This window comes from Aphelocoma coerulescens, chromosome 2 (assembly GCF_041296385.1).
Source record: "Aphelocoma coerulescens isolate FSJ_1873_10779 chromosome 2, UR_Acoe_1.0, whole genome shotgun sequence".
Lineage (NCBI taxonomy): Eukaryota > Metazoa > Chordata > Aves > Passeriformes > Corvidae > Aphelocoma > Aphelocoma coerulescens.
The window spans coordinates 8,292,721-8,311,786 of NC_091015.1; positions in this window are offsets into that span (position 1 = coordinate 8,292,721).

Here is a 19,066-nt window from a genome sequence, read left to right on the forward strand (position 1 = left end):
AAAGTGGGGAGTAGTGAGCATGAATGTGTAAAGGGGAAAACACACTGAAACAACCTGGTATCCCTCCATGCTGAAAAGACTCTTGTGGTGGATTGAAAACAGACTGACCTGCTGGACTCAGAGGGGTACATCAGTGGTATGAAGTTCATCTGGAAACCAGCTGCTGATTATGCACCCCAGGAACTGGTTTTGGGGCCAATAGGCTTTCACATCCCCATTAATGACCTGGACAAATGGCCAGAGTACACACTCAGCAAGTTTGCAGATGGTACCTGTAGGAACCCAGAGTGCTGAGAATATTTCTCTGCCTGTTTTTAAGGGTTCTTACCCCCCTGAACAACACTGTTTTATCTTCAAACCTTGGAAAAAATTATCAACAGTCAGACAAGAACTAGAAAATACAATGGTGTGAATCAGGTGATGGACTACTATGTAAGACTGTCACAGGGTGAAAAATTTAGAGGTTTTGGGCTTCTCTTTGTAGTACATAGATAAGAGTAAAAAACATCAAAATGGAGGATTGTTGTTGTTCTCTAAACCTTCTTCTACTACTCCATATTCCGCAGTAAAAGTAGTTTGGAATGATTGGATAGAAAATGCCGCAGTTCCTAGTTGTGTTACTGAATGATTGGTAGGAAAGTGAAAATAATGTACATTTTTAGCAACTATTGGTTAAAATATCTTTAAAAGCTGTGTAAATCTTGATAAAGAGTCAGAAGACCCTCTCACTCCTACTTTTCTTCCTTCTATGCTGTACCTGGGTCACGCTAGTGGCTCTGTTCCTCTGATAAGACTTAATAAAGAACTATCTGGAAGCATTGAAACTAAAGGAAAAGTCTTGGTTTATTTCTCAAAGTCCTTGCAAGGACTTTCAGTAAATTCTCTCCCATCCAGAGGGACTTGATTTACGGCACGGTACATACTGGGAGCGGTGGCCAATGCACCGGACGGTTGTGCCGCCGTTCAGGGGGACCCGGATGGGCTGGAGAAATGGACCAACAAAAGTCTCACAAAGATCAGCAAAGGCAAATGCCAAGTGCAGCCCCTGGGGAGGCACAGCCCCACACCCCAGCACAGGCTGGGGGTGATCAGCTGAGAAGCAGCATTGCAGAAAAGGACCTGAGATTTCTGGTGAACAAGTTGAAGATGAGCCAGCAATGGGCTCTTGTCGCAAAGAGCAGCAGCATTCTCAGTTGCACCAGGAAGAGCATTACCAGCCTGTCAAAGGAGGTCATCCTTTCCCAATTTCCCACATTTCATGTAGAAGTGAAAGATTCTCCTTATTAATTTTTTCACCTTATTTTATTCTACAGTGTATTTTTGTGCCACTGTGTGATGAAAACCAGTGCTGTATCCATTGCAAAATGTGCCCTGCAAACAACAATATAATTTTTAAACCACAGTTACTTTTCCTAGGCTTGACTAATGTATAACTGTTATCTAGGAGTATTGACTAGTTTTCTAGATTACCTGGAGCCAAAATAGGATGATGGTTCCTTTGATATTAAGTAATTATCCTGATTTTGTAATAGGTCTTGAGCAACCCTTTCCTTAAGCAGTAGAAGAAATTATTATCTTGGTATTCTGTCAGAATACTCTCACAGAAGTACCTGGATGAGTAAAAATTAAGAGTTTTCATTATTTCCTCAGCACAGTGTCCACATCCATGAACCTCTCAGTTCATTCCTTATATGGGTACTTTGTAAAATTAAAATTTAAAGTCTTATATTTGGGTGTTCCCACCTGTCTCCATCTCCCTGTCTTCTGACTATGAAGCAGGCTTAGTATTTCCCTATCTCTCCCTACTGGAGGAAGTATCTTTGGGACACCCCCCACGTGAGGGGTGAATATGGGTATTAGCACAGACAGATGCATTCTCAGGGCCAGGCTGGCCAGACATGAGTCAGCTCCTTTCCAGAAGCTCTGTAGACAGGGGAGCACAATAAATTATTCACAAATCCCAAAATTCTTTGAGATTGGCACCACAGTGCAAGTCTGAAGGTGGCACTTGGACCTGTCAATGTCTGGTGGACACCTCAGAATCAGTGCTCCTGCCAAGCTGCTCGCTCCAGCCTCTGTAGTTAAGCCAGTCTCAGGTCTGTAACAGCAGCCACAGCTGTTTTGGAGATTCAAAAGGAGGAGCCAGGAATTCCCCATCACAGCCTGGATGCCAACTCCTGTATAGCCGTGAGCAAGTCATTTAACTCCTCTGACTCAATTTCCCCATCTGCTAAATGGGGATAATAGCAGAGGAGTATTGTAAGGATTAATTAATTAGCTAATGTTTGTAAAGCACTTTGAAGATCAAAAGCACAAAGTACTATTGTTGTTATCAAGGGTGTTGAATTAACTTTCCTCATTTTGGCACACAACCCCAGCACTTGGTCTGTTGCCTCAGGGCATGTGCTGGCATTAAGAACATGATGATGATGATGATCTAGTCATAAGCAGAGCTATCAGAACACTCTTGGAGGTGCTGGTAGCCACCAAAGCCCAGGCTCCCCAGACAGACATGCCATGCCACCTTGCAGCAGTTGGAGAGTGGTCTCTTCAGGTCTTCAGTGGATCAGGATAAGCATCAGCAAGGGCTTCTTGCTGCTTCTTCTGGGCACATAAACATGTCCATGGGGAGTTAGGATTTTTCTCACAGCCAATCAGGTTTTCTGGTCTCTCCAGTCTTTCCACACCTCTCTGATTATTCTTTGAGGCTATTCCTAAGTGTCGGATTTGTGGGCCAGACTCTCTAATTCAGGTCCACTTCCTTTGAGCTGGTTGGCATCTCAAGGAAGGGGAGCACATCCTACTTTCCTGGAATTAGGGTAAGACATCTGTGATTAATGTGGTATAGTTGGTGTTACATGTGCACACACACACTCTCCACCTGTCAAAGTAGCAGGTGCATCCCCAGGTTCATGGACCATCGTGGCTCACAGGCTGTCCTGCACAAGGCTCAGACTGAGGTCCATGCAGCCTCTTCCATTGCCAGACCTGTGCACCTGCTGGCACAGGATGTGCCCGCTGGTGCTGGGCATAATGCACCTGAGATGCGGCTGTTAAACCATTCCCAAGGAAATTGCACTGCCAGAGTGGCTGAACTGCGAGACCTGCTCCTCCAGAAGAGGAAAAGAAACAGTATTTCCTAGCCTTTGAGGAGCTTGGTCCTCTGCTGTAATCTTTGCAGAGCCCTCAGACTAGATTGAGAGATTGTGATAATTACACAAAATGAACAGAAGGCAAATGTTGGTTGATAACGGAGAATTATTGTCAAAATGCCATTTTAACTTACCATCAACAGAACAAGCTAAGTGATCATTAACAGCTAAGGACTGCAAAATCCACAAATCATCCATTTACTAGAAAACAACCATTGAAATTACTGCAGTGACATTTTAATACCACCTTTTATTACTGCTGAAGAAATCATTCACAGCAAAACCCAATGGCCTCCCCCAGTAAGTGAAAAGACAGAAATTTTACAGTGCAACACAAGATTTTTCTTAGATGCTGCTAGGCAAAAAAATACATTATTACTGTTTACTGTGAAAGTATAAGTGAAAAACTTCTACACATTGCCTTGCCTGCATTTGCTCTCTAATGGACTGTGTTTTGCTCCTTTTCCATAAACTTTATTGAGTGGCTGTTTTAAAAATGAGGTTGTTGAAACAAACTTCTACATTGGTTCCCAGTATAGATGAAAAACAAGGGAGTTCAGGAAGAGATAAAGGTGCTGTGTTCATCAAAGCTTTAATTCAGTTCATGGTGTTCTGTGTCCTGACTATGCCCACTCAGTCTGGCACAAAATACATGGATTTAAAGTTTCCTAAACACACTTGGATTGCTCGAATCAGTCCTAAAATACTGTAATACTAAAACACTTGAATTGATGGCTTTGCACCTTTTGATGTTTATAAAAATCATATTATAAAAATAAAAGATTGGAAGATTGTCATTAGATCAAATTACAACCTGAGTATATGCTGATAGAGAACTGCAATAAATGGTTTACCTTTAATTTTGGGGTCTTTAACTAATGAAAAAGGATAAAATTTTGCTCAATCTGTCTACTAAACACAGCCTGAAATAACTTAATATTAATTTCTGCATTTGAAAAATGATGTGAAACATCTCTGTTTAGAGAGGGAGTATTTTTTTGAGTACAGCTTTGGTACTTAATTCCAGGACACTCTTCCATACAAATGCAGAGCACTGAGATTAAAGTTACCTCAGCTCAACAACTTGGTAGGTTCTGCTCCAGGACCATCAGGGTAGTTGTGTACTTTGTTCTCTAAATAAGTGGTCCTGAAAAAAAATACATGGCTCCTAAGAAAGCCCATATGCATTTCTTGGAGGAAGTGTGAGATATTGTACGTCTAATGTTTGGAAATTGTAGTAGGAAATACTGCTCCACAGCATCTGTCATGAAAGTGGTCTACATCACAGCAGCCCCATCAAATTCTAGACCTGTATCTCCCAGTGTTTTTATAGGGTCCTGAGGAAAAGGATCCAGCTCCTTACACTGAATCAGTGCAGTAATTCATTACCACAGAAACATGGAGCTGCAACACCATGGAATCATTGAAAGGTTTGGGTTGGAAGGGACCTTGAAGACAGTTCTAAAGCCACATGTTAATTGGATAACTGTAATTTCAGAATGTGCAGGGGTTTATGTGAACCATTTCTGGCATAACAAATAACAAGATATATTTAGGCAGGCAGCAAGATTTGGGGCTTTTGTCCTTTCTCTTGCAGAAGAGTTAAGAAAATTAATTTTCCCTTGTAGTTTCCTAAGTAAGCCCACAGCAGGCTGTGTGTAAAGACACCTGCCAAAACACACATATGTGGCTCAGAGAAAGGTACAGACAGTCTGTGGCCCCAAAGAGTTCAGGGTGACACAGAGTCATAAAAAGCCAAGGTAAAGGATTCTGTCAAAATAGAACTGAACTGTGGGAGGATGTACTTTTGTCTGAATAGGGAATATGGGCAGGGATTATGTGTCTGTAGCTGATGTACATCTAGAAGAGGGATGGGTGTGTTGTATTAATATTAATTATTTGTTTGCACTGTGCTAGGACCAGAAAGCTGTTTCTGGTTAGCAGCCCATGGTGCTGAGTTCTGTCTGAACACATAAGTAGGCAGTCCCTGTCCCAGAGATTATACTATCTAATTATAGTCAATATTTCTGCCGTCCCTGAGGGTTCACAGTTTCAGAGTTCAGACCCCTAAAACCTTGAGGTTGGCACAAAAATAATGAAACTGGAAAAAAATATCATTATAATAACTGAGTTTATTTTTATTTGCCTGCTGGTATCTAAGTCATTGCAATTCACTTGAGTCATGTTTTCTCCATGTTTTTACCCTAATGAACAAAAATGTAGGTCTTGCCTACATGGGATTAATTTTTGTCATAATCTAACATGTAAATGTAAAAAGATATTGTTAGATTAGCATAACTCTTTTTTCCAGCTGGTCACTCACACTGGGACCTAGCTTAAGCAAAGTTATAATTTAACTCACCTCCAAAAAGTAGCCCAAACATCACCTTGCAGTGGAGTCACTGTCCCAGGACAGTTGTACCACTGCATTTCTGTATATCCCTACTGGCATGAAATACTGCTGGGAGGATCTCTTGGCAAAACAAGGTGCTGCTTAAACAGCCCCGAAACCTCACGTGTCATGAAACACAGATGACTCCAAGAGCTATGGCTAAATATTGAAGCAAAAGGTTTGATGCAAGCCTCTGGAGAGAAAGAAATCTCAGACGCTGGCAGTGCTGTGCTGAAGGCAGAAAATGAGTAGGAAGGAGGACAACGTGAACTGCGATTAAATCCAGCTAGGACAGAAGCCAAACTGTTCTGAGTCACTCACACTTAGCCTATTTATAATTTTAGTACAATACAGATCATGGATAATATTGAAATAAATAGCATGTGCCTTAATGACCTCCTCTTCTTGTCCCTGCCATGTGAAGAATTCTCTAAGTCTCTGCCTACTGACAACCTGGTGTTTAATTGCTTTTATACCCTTCTGTGCACCCTGCCCTTAACTGCAACTCTGTCAAGCATAGTGATGTACAAATTTAATTTTTTGCACTTTCTGCCCAACTCTGTGTCAATGCATCTAATTCTGGCAATGGATAGAAATTAAATTATCCTCAGCTGGCAAAATGAAATATTGATATGAGTTGACAAAGACTTTACAGCTGTACGTTTCTTGTTGGGCTCTAAATCAGAAGAATTTTTAATTAATCAGATTTACACTTTACATTTGACTTTAAAACCCTGAAAGTTCTTTTCTTTCATGACACCCCGTTCTTGCAACTCTGTATAGAAGCTGGTTGTTTTTCTTTTTCATCCTTTTAGTCCTGTGCCAGTGCAACCCAGTTCACTGCAGTGGGATGAACCTAGAGGCAGACCCTGGAAAAGCACAGGCAGTGTATTCCAGAGAAAGTCTCAGGTCCTGAACATGGACCAAGAGAACACCAAAGATTTGCTGCTATTCACCCAGCACAAAGAACCCACTTTTCTTTGTCACCTTTTGTTGTTGTGGACGGGTTTGGTTTTTTTCAGAATTTGCTCACATTACATTCTTCTATCCTCAGTGTGGCTGCAGTGCTTTTCAAGAATTTAGCCTCCAGTAACAGTGATTCTAGCCCTGGGAAGGTGACATACCCCACAAAGCTGTTGAGAAAACAGCAATGCTTTGCAGCAACCCCAAGGTCATTTTCTAAAAAAGACAGATATTGTTAGATAGATGGATAAAAAAGAGATATTTATAGTTATATTTTTTTTCAGGTTTCTTACCTAAACCTCACTCAAATCTCCATTAACTACCTGAATCAGGTCAGAAATACAGCCAAAAGCTCTTTAATGTTTGTTTTGATGACAGATACAGCAAATGGAAGCTTGAGGGTTTTGGATGCTGCATTCAGGCACGGGTCTTAAAGTAACAGAATATCAGAAGAGAGTGGAAGCTAAAATCCTCAGGTGTCCTCACCCTGTAATCAAAGTCTGTTCTACATGTTGCTGCATATGAGAATTTATTCCTTCACTCATCTGCCTGTATTATTTTGCCCTCCTGCTTTTATGTGGGTTTTTTGTTGTTTTTGTTTGTTTGTTTGTTTGTTTGTTTGTTTTTGTTTTTAATTTCTATTTATTTATTTCTTTATTTATTTAGACTTGTTTTCCTGATGGGTAAATTGGTTTCTTACAAATATTGCAGAGTAAAGTGATGTTTCAGTGAGAAGAATATTTGGAATAATGTGTGGAGAACTGATGCTCATGTTAAGAACTATGCTAAAAACGTAAAAATTTGGTACCTATTTCTCAGCTGTCACACAGAGATGACAGGTGAGCACATGGATGCCAGCCAGCCCTTGTGAGTGACCTAACACTCTCTATCAATGCCTTCCCTGCAATACTCCCACGTAGTGAGGATTTATTAATACTTTATTAACACTTGTACCAATATGCCTTTAGCATACTTTACTGCTGGGAATGAAACAGGGCTGCACTTGGAAGCACTGTCAGTCTTTAATACAAACATGATAAAAAAGGTAGAAGCTAGAGCTTACTACTTACATTCTGAATTTTTTCCCTTTTTTTTCTGGAAGCCAAGCTGCAGGGTGCCTTAACTTTGCTCATAATTTGGCTGGGGATGTGAAGAAGTAAAAAGCAACAACATTCATTGTCTAATCATAAAAATTTTAATTTAGCATTCTGGTTTCCCAAGAGCTCAACTACTATTTCAGAATTTCACTATAATGGAAGTTGTCAAAGTTGTAAACTCTGGAAAAAAAACAAAAGTGTCAAAACCAAGGTAAGCTAATAGAAATATTCAGTGAGGTTTGAATTTTTTCAGTGTTTCAGTAGAGAATGAAATGGTTTAAAAAAAAATAAAATAAAATTGAAAATGGACCCTGTCAAAAGTCATGAACCTTCATTGCACGAGAAGTGATACTGGGTGCTCCGAATGGGCTCCCCACATGAGAAGTCAAAGGATCTAATAATTTGATATCTACAAGACAAGGCCTTCAATGACATTAGCTAGAACTGAAACTGCTTGCAGTGATTCCACTGGTAGCCTTGGAGCAAGATTAAAATCCTGTTTTAAAAAAATAAAAATTCTGTCCTGCTTGGTTATGAACCTCAAAATTAGGAACCAATATTCCATTTTGCCTGGAGTTTTTCAACTTGCTGAGCTTTGAACTGCTTCATCTCCCTCACAGAAGTCACACAGAGGATGTATCTATTCTTGAAGGAGCACTGAGGATCTCAAACCTGGCCTTTAAATGTTTTAGTGTAGCTGTGCAGACATTTTTTTCCTAGGCTCTCCATAGACATACAGGAGCAAAATTCAACTCTTGCTTAGGACTAGGCAGCACTTCTGCCTAACAGGATTAAATCCACAAGCCTCTGCCAGAGAGTGCAACACAGGAAGGATGTGGATAAGCACCTGTGAATCTCAGGTGAGCTGTAGGAGGAACAGATGCCCCTCCAAGACACAGCAAATCTGGAATGCACACACTGAGAGTGGCAGCAGGACACTCTCAGGCTCTGTGCTGGACCCTGCATTCAAGGCTGGTAAATCCTCTTCACTGTTTTATTAAGGTTCTCTCCTGTTTAGTACTGAAGAGATAAAGGAAATTAAATCAGTGTGTATGTTAGTATCAAACAAATAAACAAAAAGGCCAGATTATGTCTCCTCATGTATCAGAATATGATTTCAGCATCAGAACCTCTTATCTTTTATCTGAATTATTCTTTCAGGAAGACAGAGAGGTCCTTAACTCAAACAGCCATTATTACATGCTTCAAATATTCTCATGCCTGCCTGCTTTGTGTACCTGAAGAGAACACTCTAATGCTAGATTGGTATCAAGATTTCCCATAAGATCTGCAAACTTCTGTGAAAAAACAGGGCAGCGGCTAAGGGACTTAATGAGAGACACTAAACTCATTCTGTGCTCAGAGAAGGGGAGTCTGAGAGGATGTGCACATTGCCAAATAATTCCACTTGCTATTCAAACACATGGAGAAAAAATGGGCTTAGTGTCTGGAGAAAGGGGCTGAAAAAATATGAAAGCAAAATTGAGCATAGAAAGAACAAAACACAGGCTAGTTTGCTACTGAAAATGATTTAAATCAGCTTTTAGAATAATGCTGGGGGAAAAACATCACGGGAAAAACTGGTGCAAAAAGACCTGTGCTGCAGAACAGAAAGAAGCAGTTGAATGCTACATGCAGCTCTCATTATCTGTGGGGGCTTTCATAGAGATTTATATAATTTATTGCGCTGTACGTGACCGGGCATGAGTGAAAAGAAAGATCCAACAAAGGACATTGCACAGCAGTTGATGGGCAGGAAGAAAGTCCGTGAGGGCTGCACGGTGGCTCAGCATCAGCTCTGTCTGTGCACTGAAATGCAAATGTGCATCGTTGTTGTTGGCTACACTGGCAGGGCTGAAATTGGAGGAAGCAGATGCTGTAATCTGATGATGATGTTGTTCTTGCTGAGTCTGAAGAATCACTTCAAGAGCTAGTAATGAGAGTCGCTGAAGCTAGTGTTGATTACAGACTACATCAGAATGTAAAAAGATAAAGGTGATGACACTTCTGAAATGGCGTCTTGCAGCCACAATATAAAGAAAGAGGTTGAGCAGTGAAGGAAATTCAGTTTGTAACAGACAGTGGATAAAAATGGAAAGTCCCAGCTCTTGGAGAAAGACATCTCGTTCTATATGCATGCATATGAACATTTGGCTATTAAGGATCCCCAAAGGGGATGGTGAACACAAGACCAGGTGAATCTCTGCGCCTATTTGCTCTGGTGTAGGAAGGGAGACTATGAATGCAATAGAACAAAGCAGGTGGATTAGAAAATGTGTGAGGGTTTGTAACCTCAGGCTCCCTCCAAAAACCATTGAAGTGGATTTTGGGGTAGGAATATTTTTAAACACTTTTCAAATATTTAATACTTTAAAATACTACAAAATGCTTTTAAACGAATGTCTTCACAAGGGAGCAAAATGAAGCAATGCAAGCGGGAAGCAAAGGGAAGGTCAGCTGGTGGTTTGTAAAGGCTAAATTAGCTGATTTAACTGAGCAGGGGTCTCGGATGGAGACTGAATCTGTTTATAAAAATGTTATTGAGCAGGTTTTACAACCAGAAAAGATGTGTGTCCTCAGGAACACACATCTTTGTCAAACAGATCCAGCTATAACAAAAACCTACTCCCAAGGACCAAATGGGCGATACTCTTAACAAGCCCCTGTTTTTCCAGGCATCTAAAATACTGCTGATGTTCCTGATGTCTCCACTCTTTTTCCTCCGGCAAAGATATGCAAAATTTTTGTCCTTTGCCATGGTTAAAAAGGAGGTTGTTGAAGACAGGCAAGGTGGAGAGGGAAGAGGAGGAACATATAAAGTAAAACAGTGAAAGATAAGCAAGGATTATGAGGAGGATCTGCTTTAAAACAACTTGAAGAAGCAGTCAAAGGGCACCTGAAGACAACAGTGCCACAACCAGCCACCGGAGGAGCTGAATATTTTGGCATTAGTAACATAGAATGACAGAATGGGTTGGAAGGGACCTTAAATCTAGTTCCAAAGCCCTTGCCATGGGCAGGGACACCTCCCACTGGCCCAGGTTGCTCAGTTCCCCATCCAGCCTCTCCTTGAACTGATCCAGGGATGGAGTATCCACAACTTCCCTGGGCAACCTGTTCCAGCGCCTCACCACCCTCACAGTAAAGATTATGTTCCCATTATCTAAAATAACTCCACTCTCTTTCAGGTTGAATCCATTCCCTCTTGTTCTATCACTCCAGGCTCTTGTAAGGAGTTTCTCTCCATCTATCTTGCAGGCTCCCTTCAGGCACTGGAAGGCCACAACTTGGTTACCCCAAAGCCTTTTTTCCAGGCTGAACAATCCCAACTCTTTCAGCCTTTCCTTGTAGAAGTGCTCCATCCCTCTGATCACCTTGGTGGCCATACTTCGGATTCTCTCCAGCAGGTCCATGTCTTTCCCGTGCTGGGGATCCCAGAGCTGCACACAGCACTGCAGGTAGGGCCTCACCAGAGCAGAGCAGAGAGACAGAATCCCCTCCCTCACCCTGCTGCCCACACTGCTGGTGATGCAGCTCAGGATATGGTTAGTATCAGTCCTGCAGTCCAACCTGATGGTGCTCCACCCCTGACCTTTTTTATTTTGTCACTTGGATTATCATTCCCAGGCAGGGCTGTACATGGGTGCTATTTCCAGCAAGAGTCAGTTCTCAGCTTCCTTAGTTGTGAAATATTAAGTCTCTGCATTGTAGTATTTTATCATATTGTATATTGGCCAATAGCCACATAATTTCCAGTTCATAAATGCACCATCATCCATCAGACATGAGTGCTGAGGATGTGAAACAGCTCTTGCAAAATTAAAGGGGTTTCTAAATCCTTGCACTACAAGTAATTCTTGTTTTTGTGTGACCACTCATGAAACAAAGGCTTTTCTGTGGTTATCTACACGAAGAAAATTGAAAATGGTCACAATTTGTCTAATTTGTATTTTGCAACCAACTGAAACTGTGAAAGCTCTAGAGTACGCATTTTAGAAGAGCTGATGGCCTGGTTTGTGTCCCTTTAAATGTCACTGCTGTGTCACACTACTTCTGACACATTATGTCATGTGTGGTGTCATTTCAGAGAGCAGGCACACTCTGAGCCAAGTATGCAGCAGATGTTGAAGAGACCAGGTGGCCATAAGAAATGGGTAATTTTAGATCTCTCCAAATAGTTCAGCAGCCAGGCTTCTTCACTGTTTGTACATCTCCAGTCCAAATCTCTGACAGCAAAGACAGCAACTTTGATTTCCCAAAGAGCACCATCAAACACATTTGATTGTCTCTTGATCCTCAGTGTTTATCCACTTGGGCTTATTGAAGAAGGATGGGTGAGGGACTGGCAGGGAGGGTAATAACAGTACAAGTACCTCTTAGCTATTTGACAGGCAAATGCAGTCACAATTGCCAACCTGCTTCTGCTGTTCTTCTGATTTAGTTAACTGTGCCAACTTCCCACTTTCCATCCTCTCCAATACAAGTAATTTCGATATTGCCTTTAGTCACACCTTCCTTCAGCTCAGTCATTTCTTATTCTCAATTCTGATAGACCTCAGGGCAACAAACTGCTGCTAAAGTTGAAAATCTGACCACTTCACTCCCACCACCTTGTTTTAACAGCAAAGGTTATCCATTCTGATTTGCTGTTTAATGGAGTTCAGCTCATGTAACTACAGCCATCTAAAATTCAGGTGTTTGCTCTAAGCAAGCTGCCCATGCTCCCTCTGTAGTCCCCAGAAAGACAGAAATGCTCTTCTAAGTTTTTTGCCCAATCTATCCCATATGCCTGTTTTAGGAGAGGAAAAAATATATCTGCCCTCCGTTGACTATAGGGGGAGCCTGGATGATAAGCATAGATTTAAACCCTAATGTTCAGAAACACAATAGGATAAATCCCACTGCATACTATCTTTCATAATATTAGTTTCCATGTTACAATCCCCTGTCAGTTGTGAAAGTAAAGTACATGCAGAAACAACCACATCTGTAGCTCCTACTGGTGAGGGGCCATTGAGGGTCACAAATAGGAGGGAACAACTCAGTATTTTAGGTAAAGGTCTTTGGATGCCCTCACCAAATTTTCAGTGAGAAAGGAAGCAACTGCTCAAGAGAATGTTTCCCTCCTTTCCTACTCAGTAACTACACGTCATGGCAGCAGCAAAGACTTCAGGAAGCTGATCAAGTTCTGGGTTCTGCAATGCTCAATAAATCTGAGCTGCACATTATGTTGATTTAAGTATCTTCCAGCTGTCAAACCTCCCTAGATTTTCAAGAAATAGATTGTGCTGCATGAAGGTTTAGCAACATGTGTGCTACCAAGAGCAGAACGCCTTTCCACCTATAAATTTCAGCAGCTATAAGTTGTTCATATCCCTGCCCAACTCTACAGTTGTAGAAATAACACTTTACTTTTTCTGGTATCCTGGAGTCAAAGAGTTCACTTTAGGTAATAAATCCTGCATAACGGTAGCATAATCCAAGGAAGCAGTAACTGCAGTGATATAGAAAAGGTACTATTTTTCTCAGTCATGATTTAGGTCACAGCTTCATCAGATTGGTTATTGCTATAGCAACCACAGCTTTTGCTTTTGTACAGAGACTTCTAACAGTATTCCACAAGGTAAAAGAAACATTCAGGAACACAGGAGATAAACCAAAGACATAGAGGCATAGAGCCCATCAAGGGAAAAAAACCAAAAGCAATCTACACTTTTCCTAAAGTCTGAACTAACTCCTCATTGTGAGAGAAAAAATGAAAATAATGAAAATAAATATAAGTGTTTCATGGACCCTGGTAGAAATGAAACCATGGTAAGGCTATTAGAGCTCAGAACACAAAGGACTCTTTCCTCTGGTACAGAAGGTCACAGATTTAGCTCCTGCGAAGTGAAAATCCAAGCATACTTCATTTACTGAGCTACTACACTAGAATAAGCACCTTTAATTATTTTAGTCTCTCTCTCTCTCCACTTTCCAGACAATGACAAAGCCTTGTAAAGGCAGGGGTTTTATTTATTACCTAGTCCTGTGGGACGCTTTATTTAACCAGCCTTGCCAACACAATGATTTCCTTAGGAAACTTTTTCCCTCACTACAAATTAGGTCCTATTAATTTAAAGAAGCAGGGACAGAAATTAACTTTCTGCCCCTTTTGCCACAAACCTGCTATGGGCCATTAAAAATATACCAATCTGGCTTGTTAAATGTACTTTAAATCTGCTGGTTTAAATTGCCCTGCATATAATGAAAAAGTTTTTGAGTTACCTTTTAGTTGGACTAATGTATGAAAAACAAGAGAGGACCTAATAATGGCTAATGGTCAGCACTTACATAGCAGAGCACTTTTCATCTCCATAGTGCTTTTCAATATTAACTAATTAAATTTAACCCATTCCTGCAAGGGGGACATTATGAATGCTTTATTGATTAGGTAAATGAGGGTAAAGGTTTGAATGGTTTCACCCCCAAAGCCAGGTAAAATCAGTGACAGCCAAGGCTCTGCACTGACTTACAAGATGTTCTCAGTATCTCAGGTTCATCCCTGCTTGAGGTGGCAACTAGTGACAGACCCCAGTAGTTCCACCAGGTGCTTACAGAACGGGACCAAGCAAATTTGTTAAAGGTGCTATCGAGAGATTTGGGTTTTCAGAAAATGAGGCCCCAATGCAGCAAAGAAATCTGAGTACTGTCTTTGGTTAATATTTATCCTGAAAATGCTGTGCTGAAGACTTTGTGCTTGGCACACTGCTGTCTGTGGCACACAGCCCCAACAAAGGACAGAGGGCACATTGCCTCACAGCGAATATCAATGGATGAGTCCCACTCTTAGAAACTTTACACAAAAAATAATTTCTGCAAACACAGACTGAGGTTCAGGCTGAAATCATTGTTCCTCAGTATTCCATCTCATACAGCCACACTTTCATCCTTTTGGCCAGCTGACATTTGTTCAGCCTTCATAATATTTACTTACTCATGTTTCCTTTTTTTGACTGTATTTGCTGAACTATATAGCTTTCTTTTTCCCTGTAGGTACAACCATATGCAATAGATATTCTAAATGTACCCACAGTTCTAAAATCTTCCAGGTGTTGCCTCAACAAGATAAGAATTAAAATAATTGTATTAAAAGGTTTAAGTATTTTTCTAGTGTAATAATTCTAAAGAAGCCCCCCAGAACTGTCCCTGTTTGTTTTCTAAAACTGTTGGGAACCAGTCTCTGACTCCTGTGGTCAGACATCACCCTGATCCCACAGATTTAGACTGTTGTGAGAATTGCCATGAAATATAATTTCCATTTAAATAACCATTTCAGTCTCTATGGCTACATCTATCCTCATACAGAAAATGGACCAGGGCCTGTTCTTTGGCATGGTGGGAAGTGGCAAGGCATGGCCTGTAACCATATGGATACATCCTTCTTTTTCCATCCTTCCTGCAGGCAATTGTTCCTGGCCAGTGCTGTTGCCTGCATTGTATCTGTGCTTCATGTTAAAGTGTGATGGCATGGGGCAAAAATGTGCCAGGGTAGTTGCTAGTAATTAAACAGCATGGACCACAGCAGGAACGTGCTTGAACGCCTGCTCTGCTCCTCTAGTGTGTGAGCACAGACATGGGCTATGGAAAGTAAATAAAGCAAAGTGGAGGGTGACTCTCATCCCCACAGCAACTCCTCCAGGGCCACCAGCAAGGGCTCCTGATCCCCAGCCATGCCCAGACAGCAAACAGCAGAGTGGATGGTCAGTACCTGGCTGTCACTGACCATCTTCAGTTTACCCCCAAGGACACAGCCTATGTGGCTCTTCAGCCCACGAGGCAGTGTGGTTGATTTCAAAGTAATGGAAATTTTAAGGTTTGTTTAAGCCAGACTAAATGCATTTCAAGCAATAAGCACCTGTGTGTTGCCAAAATTGTTTTCCAGCTTCTTGGACAATCATCTATGAGAGACAACACACCAGTCACCACATTTTAGCCATTTTGGCTTGAGGAGTCTTTGTGGTTGTCTATGAGACAATTGGCTTCCAAAATTCAATAGCACCTGGGAGAGGATGCTAGAATAGCTTGGCTCAGTAGAACAAAATTATATAAAAAGTTTGTAGCACTGCATTGAAGTTCCCATCAGGGTGGAAATGAGACCAGAACTGTTGGAGTAGTCCCATAAGTGCTTCTGAAATCAGCCTGCCCCTGGTAACCTTGTATATCACTTGTCCTTCTCTTCCCCAGGCAAAAATCCATGACAGTAAAGACATCCCTTATAAAGCCTTCATTGTCATGTGGTGCAGCTTTTTTACACCTTTCACTTACCTTACAGGTGTTGGCATCAATCTGGGATTTACCCCTGGTCCAAGAGGAGGTGGGTAGCAAGATTCAGGATAAGATCCCCCCTTTCAGCTGAAATGGTTTGCCAGTGCTCTGCATTTGTCTTACAGCTATCAATCTTTTTTGGTGAAGTATCGGATTTTTGGTTGTACCTGTGGGGTGCTAGGTAGGATAGGGCTGTGTGAATGCTAGAAAATTGAAGGAGGCAAGGGAAATTGAGGAATTACAGGCTGAGCAGTAGAGGATTTTCCCTCTGTTTATTAGGAAAGGTCTTCAAAGCTGATTTTAACAACTGAAATCTGAGGCAGATATGATTCAAAACTATTCTGGGCTTGTTAAACTATTTTTAAAAATGCAAAAGCTTCTATTAGCTTAACATACTCTTCCAATCCACACAAGTAAAATGAAGCGTGTCTTCGTAACTCTGTCAAGATTATGCACATTTCCCTCCTGACTCACGACCACACTGATCATAATGGCGTTAATTGATATTCATGTGCATGCCATATTTACTTCTGCAGAGTTCCCGTGTAATTGAGCAATAGTTAATGGGCACTTAGGACTCTATTCACGAGAGATTACAAATGTGTGTGTATTGGGGAGCTTTTCCCCGTGGAGTTTCCATGTGTCTGGATAGGTGCATAATCAGTGCGCCAGTCATCAGACAGAGCAGCTGACACTCGTGGCCCTGGTGAGGGTTGGAGCGAGACAAATTCTCAGCCCATTCCCAATTTGGACTGGGGGGAGGGGTGAGGGCTGTGGCAGGGGGAGATGACTGGGAATCAGGGCTGCTCAGCAGAGCCAGAGATGGCATCCATGAAGATTTGGGGTGAATCAGTCCCAGCCTTCAATAATCCAGAGCTATCTCCTTTCTTCCCTTATGAAAACAAATCTGTCCTTATTTTATTCTTAGGCAACCCTACAGCCTGTGTGAACCTTCCCCACCCTCACACCAGTGGGGCATGTGGCACCCCTCTCATCAGCCAAATGACCCGTTTCCCCCCAGTTTCAGTCCTCAGACAGAGCCAGGAACTCACAGACGTCCTTTCCCGAAAAGCATCAGAAATACCAGAAGCACTGGGACCCTGCAGTGCTCCTCTGTGTAACCTTTCAGATGTAGCAATAACACATTCAGAGAGCAGACTGCACTGAGTGGAACCCCAAAGCACTTTACAAATTACAGAGAGAGGAATTACGTTAACTCCCTCCTGGTAAGCTGTCATTCTGCAATATATTCTGGTCTGCAATACAGCAGCTGGTTCACAGCCCACAGCAGCATCTCCAGCAGTTCTGGACAGGCAGCAGGACTCAGTACAGCATCCAGTGGCACAGCAGGCAAAAATAAACCAGGCATGGTGTGACTCCTTGGACTGGACAGTGGTTTTGATGTGTGCATTTGGGCAAGGTTTCAAAGTAGGATGAGTGTGATTGGGCGGTGACTTCCCTGGGATTTTTGAGTTAATGGAATAAGGGAGAGGAATTAATAAAGATGAGTTTTCTAACAACACTTATGCATCAGTGTGTTTAGTGGAAAATAATACCATTTTTCCTTTTATTTTTTTTTCCTCTTTTCCTCTTTTCTTTCATTGTCAGAGAACCATGTCTTTACAGCAAGCATTTTTTAAAAATCAAATGAGGGAAAACTTTGTTAATGAGTAGAGTTCAGAGCTCATTCTGTTCTGGTTGACAGGATTAATAATATAAAACCCTTGAGCTGGTAAGAGGGGAATTGTTAATTATTTTTTTTAAGTTCACTTACAATTTTGGTTGTCAGTTCTACTGATTTTATTGTGTGTTTCTGAACTTTCTTCTGTTTCTCTCTTGCAGTGCCACTCCTTAAACTTAACACCATCACTTTGACCATGAGACTTGCTCTTTCCTTGTGAAAGCTGAAAAATTAAAAACTAAAGGACAGAGGAAAAAAAAAATAAAAAGAAAAGCAAGTCTGCAAAGTGAAGGAAGACAAGCTGGAAGCTCCACACCACTGGCTTGTGAAATGGACTCTGACCAAAGCTGCATGAAATCCCATAGATGGCAGTTCTGGAAAAAAACACAGGATGGCCTCTCAGGTCATAGTCCCTGTCATAATTTCATGAAGTTTGAAAGCTGCCATGCTCTTGTGTTTTCATTCCCTTACAAAACACACCTGTGTCACTCCTAGCCAAACACAGAAGAAGCACAATATCACCCAACACTATGAGTTGTGCTTGTCTGAAGAAGTGCTTATGCCTTGCCCCATGGACATGGTTTCAACCAGGAGTCTAAAGGCTGTGCCTGGAGACAGAGCCCTGTCAGTGTGCAGCTGGGCTGCCACACTGGAACTGCCTTCAGCAAAGATGTCCCACCTGGGGAGGGAGCTCAGAGGTTCTGGGGATAGGATAAATTTCTGCATGCTTCAGTAAAATCACCTTGCCCATTGGTCAGGTAACAGTAAAGCTGCTTTCCATCCTAGAAAATAATAGAAATAAAAGTTATCCCTAGGTTTCAGAATTGCATGGAATGGGTATGAAAGACCTACTGTGATGTGTGGGAAGTGTAGGAATATTTGCTATCAGTGTTAAAATACAAGAGACCTTATATTAGGCACTTCTTACACATGGGTTTCACTGACATGGGTATGCAGTTATCACACTGCATTCACATGATGATCATCTTCAGGTGGAACAGCTCCAGCAAACAAGAATGAATATGGGAACCTTTCCTTGTATTTGTCATGTCATAAATAAATCTCTATTGTTGAACTATAACAGCATTTCTTTCTAGTAGTGTTGCCTTTATCACATCCATCATGATCCTAAATGCAAGACCAATGCTTCATAGAACTTTCCCAGTCCAAGATTTCATTGAAAATTAAACCACTGATTTCGCATATCAAAATCTTGACTGTTACAGCACAGACGTGTTTAGGATTCATCCAACAAATCCTGACAGTGTTGTTTGCTTCACACTGAGGCAGCAATCTTGGTTTCAGTGTAGGCTGTGGTGTAACACCTTTCTCTGCTTTCAATTATTTCTATCTTCACTTCCATTTGAATGCTTCACTTCCATTTATCCTCTGAGGCTGAAAGCGTTCTAGGACAGGATTTTCTCTATTCACCCTTTTGGAATACTTTCTGTGGAAGACTGAAATACTCACTCTG